Source organism: Pseudorasbora parva, chromosome 12, assembly GCF_024679245.1.
Source record: "Pseudorasbora parva isolate DD20220531a chromosome 12, ASM2467924v1, whole genome shotgun sequence".
NCBI lineage: Eukaryota > Metazoa > Chordata > Actinopteri > Cypriniformes > Gobionidae > Pseudorasbora > Pseudorasbora parva.
Genome location: NC_090183.1, coordinates 30,652,359 through 30,660,200, shown reverse-complemented (window position 1 = coordinate 30,660,200; position 7,842 = coordinate 30,652,359). Strand labels below are relative to the sequence as shown.

General features: G+C 37.9%; 1 protein-coding gene across 2 annotated transcripts in view; it reads left to right on the top strand.

Moving 5' to 3' along the window:
* Positions 1–966: 966 nt before the first annotated feature.
* adcyap1r1b (adenylate cyclase activating polypeptide 1b (pituitary) receptor type I) overlaps positions 967–7,842 on the top strand; it is a 39,301-nt gene continuing 32,425 nt past the window's right edge. The window contains exon 1 of one of the 2 annotated variants that reach the window (XM_067459841.1): positions 967–1,123. The gene's annotated coding sequence lies outside the window, so the exon portion shown is untranslated. The other variant, XM_067459840.1, reaches the window with a different exon arrangement.

Here is a 7,842-nt window from a genome sequence, read left to right as displayed (position 1 = left end):
CACACACACACACACACACACACACACACACACACACACATGTACATTGTTTATATTACATTGTGGGGACCAAATGTCCCCAAAAGGATAGTAAAACCTGAGATCACCGGGAATCAGCCAACGGTCCCCACTTTTCAAAAGGCTTATAAATCATACAGGATGAGTTTATTTGAGAAAGTAAAAATGCAGAATGTTTCCTGTGATGGGTAGGTTTAGGGGCAGGGGCAGTGTAGGGGGATAGAAAATACAGTTTGTACGGTGTAAAATTCATTACCTCTATGGAGAGTCGCCACAAAGATAGTGAACCAGACGTTTGTGTGTGTGTGTTAGCTGCATCTTGTTTGCAATGAATGGACAGTAACTTGCAGTATAGCCTACTGTATAGTACTGCAAGTTACTATATTTTGTAGAAATGTTGAGAATTTTATTAACCACGGGTTTTTACAACGCTGTGAGTGACGTAACATGATCGATTACATGTTCCATCGGCCGCTGTCCAGGGTCCTGAGGCGTTTTTCAGGCGTGCTACAGCAGCTGTCTCCGGATATGGGTCAAGCATGAGCTGAATAGTGAAATCCTTGAACACGCTGATCAGTGTATAAAGAACAAAATGTTAATGCGGTATTGGTATTTTTTAAACAAATACCAAATACCAAAAAATAAATAAAAAATACAATAGTTTTTTTGTGATTTCATGAGGATTCTTTTTTTAATAATCTGATAAACAGTTGCTATGGTTACCTCCTCACGCAAACGTGTTCTACTCGAACTGTACTCATCTTCCGACTTGTTGAACTATAAGCATAGCATATGAACTATGTGCGAGTCAATCTACTTACACCTTTGACTTCCTTTGACTCGATTTTCATGTAGCTACTTGGACTGGACTTAAAACACGAGAGCGAGAGAGAGAGAGAGAGAGAGAGAGAGAGAGAGAGAGAGAGAGAGAGAGAGAGAGAGAGAGAGATGGGGTGTTTGAGGGGGTTCATCAAAATGCGCAGCGCATATCAGGGATCATTGTGAGTCTGCGCGGATAACCGGCAGCGGAGTGTAACAACACAATATAGAGAGAAGCGAGTTTTATCCAGACGACATCCCTTACTTCAAACCTTGACTTTTCTACGTATTTTTGCTTTCTTTTTCATTCATTGCCTTAAGTAGACGTCTGTAAGAGAGGTAACATTTCCTTCGTTTATGCTAGAGAGAGAGAGAGAGAGAGAGAGAGAGAGAGAGAGAGAGAGAGAGAGAGAGAGAGAGAGAGAGAGAGAAACTACTTGTCCTTAGAAGTTTATCGGGGCGTCTTGCGGGAATGTTTGTGCACCAACGCGCGCCGCTGCAGTTATAACGCCCGTGACTGACAGTGCAAGACACTCTGCAAACGGCATTCTGCCTCGCGTTTAGTCCTTTTGGACCTCCTGCCTACTAGAACGGTAAGATTCATTATTCACCGTATAATATAGCCTGCTATCCATTCCTGTAGTGACCATATAGTACATTTGCCATTGAAAAGCGTCCCACTCCTTTTCTAGTTGTCTGGCTTGTAATGAAATGGAATAGCCTACAATACGGATCAATAGCTCTCGAATGGAAGAATATATGGAGGAAAAACAGCCATTTAATATCTCAGTTTTTATATTATGCATTTCACTACGGAATTGGTGGTCGAAATGCTATTTTAACGGGGTTGGTTCGGACGTAGAGTGGTTTGATGATGGTTTGCGGTTTAGCCTATACTGTGTGTTTCAAGTAGCCAGCTGGGAGTTCTGCGGTTTGCACGAATTTGAACATTATATGTTTTAGTGCAATATGCATTCCTTATGACAAAGGCCAAACATTAAAAGCAGAAAAAGAAAACAAAAATCAGCTTGCAACATCGCACCGTTTTAAGGACACATCATCACTGTCATAGAGCTGCTGCACATGTTGTTATTTAAACACGTAAGAGCTTGCATTAATAACACAACTTAAGGCGTCATTAGCTAATACATGCGTTCAATGCACAATTCAACAGATCACTGAATTCATCCACTTTATTGTGATGATTTCTTTTTCATGATATTCCTTCATTTATATAGTCAATGGCTGCAAGACTTTGATTATATTCATTCTACATGAAATATAAATGCTCAAGCCTTGTTACCATCCACACCACACCCAAATCACAGTGCGATGATTATGCCATAAAATGGCACCAATTTATAGCGGTATATAGGCCTATTAGTTCATGTCCATCTCATGTAGCTAATGCAGATATTGCAAAAATTGTTACAGCACTTAAAATATTGCATTAATTGTGTTGAATTTATGAGTTTTCCCATTATATTTATGTAATTTTAATTTACTTTGCCTAAGTACTCACTGCAAATAGAAGTCTTTTTTCAGTCTAATATAATTTATGCTTATCCCATTGCTAAATATTTATTCCTTGTTTTAAAATAAATATACTTAAATATATGTTGAAATACATATTTCCCTTAATCATCTTCCAAATTATTATTATTATTATTATTATTATTATTATTATTATTATTATTATTATTATTATTATATGCTTTTCCTTTTTTGTGTCAGAATTAATTTGCCATTGTGTGAAGTCACCTTTTACACATGGACACCATTTTTTAAATCAACTTTTAAATCAAGTATTTTATATAATCAGGCATAAAATTACATTATTATTAATTCATCTGTATTTTTATTTAACTCAGTATAAACAAACCTTTGAATATCTGAAATGAATAGGAGGTTATAGTATCTCTCCTCCCTTCCTCTTTCCTGTCCCTGTTTGTGCTGGACAGTATATAAAATCCACTGCAGAGTCTCTGTAACTGCTACATCGGGATACATTTCCATTCTTTTTTGTCTCAGATGCCTTTTAAAACATAACCTCTAAAGTTATTACATTGCATGTGTACGTGCGAATGAACTGATGTACACTCGGTGTAGTTCTGTGTACATCTGCTAGTGCACCATTAAACATTACACCACATACGGTGTTCAGTTACAACCACTCACCTCTAATGATGTAAGAACTGAAGATGAACATGTTTAGTAGTAACTTATCTATAACTTTATGAAACACTGCATGTATTGGTTTCATTGCTTCTTTGTGCATGTTCATCATAAAAATGTGCAGCTCATCCTGAGCAAATATCCAAATGCATGTGTGGATTAGGTCAGGTCACTGAATCAACCCTGCAAAACCCAGCAGTACTGAAAAGTCTCTGCTGTTTGCATGTCTCATGCCGTTAGTGCGTACTGTAGTGTGTGCCTCTCATGCAGCCACACACACTAGCAGAAATGGGCATTAATGTACTTACACATTTAGTTCACTCTACTTTGTGACAGGCCAGCTTTGTTGACCTCACTGTTTTCTGTGTGTTCAGCATTTTTTGACATTGGGTATAAATTCTACATTCAAATTTCGTTAGCCTGCTGTCAGCTGCTGATACCCTGCTTAAATGATTTGTGCTCATACATACACACATACACTACAGTGCTGCTTTGATAATAACAAATCACACTGTCACCTGGGGGTTGGCACAGTAATTGAAGTCGCCCCATGCGATCCCTTGTGATTTGTACTGAGAGAAAATGATGAAGGGGGAAAGAGAGAGACTCAATTCCCTAATTCCTGATTTATGCCATCTGCTAAATGTTTTAAATAAAGAAATGTGTATATATGTTATAATGGTAATACCCCCCCCCCCCCCCCCCCCTTCAAACAACAATTGACAATCTAAATCTAGCTGTGCAGACTTTAGTGACTTAGTTCACGATTGGTCAGCCTATGTGGTATTAATACGCTCTAATGAGATTTATGAGGAATATTCAGTGCAGAAATGAGGCCAGAGATCCATCTTATGCATGTGCGGCAGATTTCATCCATCCTCAAGGATGAAAATGGATATATCTACTGCATATCGCCTTTCTTTTCCCACCATATTCTTTCTTTCTTTCTTTCTTTCTTTCTTTCTTTCTTTCTTTCTTTCTTTCTTTCTTTCTTTCTTTCTTTCTTTCTTTCTTTCTTTCTTTCTTTCTTTCTTTCTTTCCACACACTAAATCTTTACCTCGTAAACAGTATGACCTGTCTGGACATATTGTGAGTGGTGCCGTGACAAATTATTTTAGCTTCCAATGACCACTAGCAAGTGGAGCAGGGCAGATCTAATACAGCAGCAATATTGCAACATTGTGGTGTCTTTGCGCTGTGGGTGTGTTTGATAGATATTATTGTTGGGAGTAAAAACCAGGGTTGTCAGCTGGTCAGACTGACATGCCTTATTACCTCTGCAAAGTCATTTGGAGTGTGGTAATAGCTGGACCACTGGCCTCGGGAGATTGGGACATGAGAGAGAGAGAGCGATATCATCACTGACATGATATTTAGTACAATGATTGTTTAATTTTTAATAATTTCTACAGTTTGAATTCCTTGGGTTTTGATTTATATATAAAATATATAAAAACAATCTAGATAGATAGATAGATAGATAGATAGATAGATAGATAGATAGATAGATAGATAGATAGATAGATAGATAGATAGATAGATAGATAGATAGATAGATAGATAGATAGATAGATAGATAGATAGATAGATTTATCACGGTTTCTACATAAATATTAAACAGCACATGTTTGATAATAAATTATTCTTGAGCAACATATTAGACTGATTTTTTGAAGAATCATGTGACACTGAAGACAGGAGTAATAATGCTGAAAACATTTAAATAGAAAACATTTATTTTAAATTGTAATACTATTTCACAATATTACTGATTTAGTATTTTGTAGCCTTGGTGAGCATAAGATACATCATAGAAAATAATAATAATGGTAGTGTATTTAATGAATGATATAGTGCATCCATTCAGCATATTCAAAATAATTTCAAAACAGAATGTGTAATAAATCTGTCGTTACTTCTGCAATGGTATGTAAAAATAAATCACATTTTGTCCCAGAATTGTGTGAAATTGCATTGGATGTCATAGACCTGAAAGCCAGAAAAATGCTTGAAGCATGACACTAAATCTGTCACAAACTGTAGGCTATGAAGTGCCACCTGTCCCTGAAGTATGTCCTTCAGCAAGCCAAGCTGTCAGCAGCAGTGTCTGACCTCTAAACGGTAACAATATTTATTTTGAGTAATATGTCATAAAAAATAAAACACTACACTTGATTTTATATATATATATATATACACACACACACACACACACACCCCTCAAATAGGGTGGCCCACCATCCATGTTGTCCTGTCAGTAAAATTAATTATACCTAATTGTCAAAGCATGCCCTTTTGTGGAGAAGAATTTCTGTGGTAAATGTGCCCTCGGCAGTGTGCAATGGGATAATGTTTAGGCACGCAGCCTTTCTGTGGCCTCTGATAGCTTGAACACACACTTTGGAATGTTGACACTCACACACATGTGCAAATACTGCCATTCTATCACCCGCTGAGTCCCAAAGTCACACTTCAAAGGAAGTGGAAACACACTAAACACTATTTCACATAAACACATTCCTAGAAATGACATTCAGTGGAAAAAAAATATATATCTATTTTTATATGTTATATATAGATATATAAATCTATATTTCTTTAGATGTTTTGACATCAGGTTGGATTTTGTTAACACTTTAATCAATGAATGGATACCAAAACCCAAGCTTGCCCTTTAAGAGCATGCTTTACTTTTTGTTGAGCAAGTTATCCGAAACGTATAAATGTCACGTTTTTGTACATGTTTGTTTTTGCAAACCTCCTTGTCTAGAATGTCTCAGTGTGATATTGAGGCATCGCTGGGGGAGTTCTCAGCCAGTCAGCTTCATTATACCCACTAATTACAGCAAGAGCAGTTTCCAGAGCAGCTGTTCCACTCGTTCCTCCCTATCTCCCCCCAGCCCTCCGTTCAGCTACGTATCCAACCATCCATCCATCACACTTATGCTCTCTTTATCTCTTTCATTCACCCATCTGAGTGTACCAAAGTCTCCCCTACAGCTCCTTCCTCCCCCTGTTTTTATGAGATTGGTGCTTGCTGAACAGAATTGAATCAGCAATTATCTCTAAGCAATACCGTGCAGTCGTCTGAGTTGCGTCATAAGGTCTGTGCTCTATGATATAGGCCTTTTCGATAAACAACTTAACAACAATCACATGCCCTATCTTTTCCACTCGACAATCCACATATACTGGGGGTCAGTGTAGTTGGTAAAAACCTCCGCTCTGTTTCAACATATCTTCTTAAAACTCCCAGGACCAAACTTTGGTCATCTGGACTTCTATAGCTGTCGAAACCAACCCAATCTCATGAGAAAACATAACTATTTTACAAGATGGCGATTTAGTATGATGATTTATATAATGCAATTCATATCTAAATGTAACATTTTTATAAAAAAGAAAGCACGAAGGTCCACCTCATCCCTAAACCAGACCAAAACCTAAACATCAGTGGGGCGTAAGCAGATGGTACTAAAAGGTATGAATGAGATTGTACAAATGCTGGGTCCCAATTACGTTGCAAGCAGCATTTGCACACGAAGGTAGGACACATTTCTGAGGGGGCAAAAGAGAATAAACTCGCAATTCTGAGAAAAAGAAAAAGAGTTCAATTCTGACTTTATATCATGCAATTCTGATTTTATATTACACCATTCTGACTTTATATTTACGCAATTTTGACTTTATATCACACAATTCTGATTTTATATCACACAATTCTGACTTTATATCATGTAATTCTGACTTTATATCACACAATTCTGACATTATAACTCACAAATGCAAGTTTAAATCTCAATTCTGAGAAAAGAAGTCAGAATTGCAAGGTATGAAGACAGAATTGCAAGTTAGAAACTACACTCACCTAAAGGATTATAAGGAACACCTGTTCAATTTTTCATTAATACAATAATCTAATCAACCAATCACATAGCAGTTTCTTCATTGCATTTAGGAACTCCAAACTGAATGTCAGAATGGGAAAGAAAGATGATTTAAGCAATTTTGAGCATGGCATGGTTGTTGGTGCCAGACGGACCGGTCTGAGTATTTCACAATCTGCTCAGTTACTGGGATTTTCACACACAGCCATTTCTAGGGTTTACAAAGAATGGTGTGAAAAGGGAAAAACATCCAGTATGCGGCAGTCCTGTGGGTGAAAATGCCTTGTTGATGCTAGAGGTCAGAGGAGAATGGGCCAAATGATTCAAGCTGATAGAAGAGCAACTTTGACTGAAATAACCACTCGTTGCAACCGAAGTATGCAGCAAAGCATTTGTGAAGCTACAACACGCACAACCTTGAGGTGGATGGGCCACAACAGCAGAAGACTCCACCTTGTACCACTCATCTCCACTACAAATAGGAAAAAGAGGCTACAATTTGCACAAGCTCACCAAAATTGGACAGCTGAAGACTGGAAAAATGTTGCCTGGTCTGATGAGTCTCAATTTCTGTTGAGACATTCAGATGGTAGAGTCAGAATTTGGTGTAAACAGAATGAGAACATGGATCCATCATGCCTTGTTACCACTGTGCAGGCTGGTGGAGGTGTTGTAATGGTGTGGGGGATGTTTTCTTGGTACACTTTAGGCCCCTTAGTGCCAATTGGGCATAGTTTAAATGCCACGGCCTACCTGAGCATTGTTTCTGACCATGTCAATCCCTTTATGGCCACCATGTACCCATCCTCTGATGGCTACTTCCAGCAGGATAATGCACCATGTCAGAAAGCTTGAATCATTTCAAATTGGTTTCTTGAACATGGCAATGAGTTCACTGTACTAAAATGGCCCCCACAGTCACCAGATCTCAATCCAATAGAG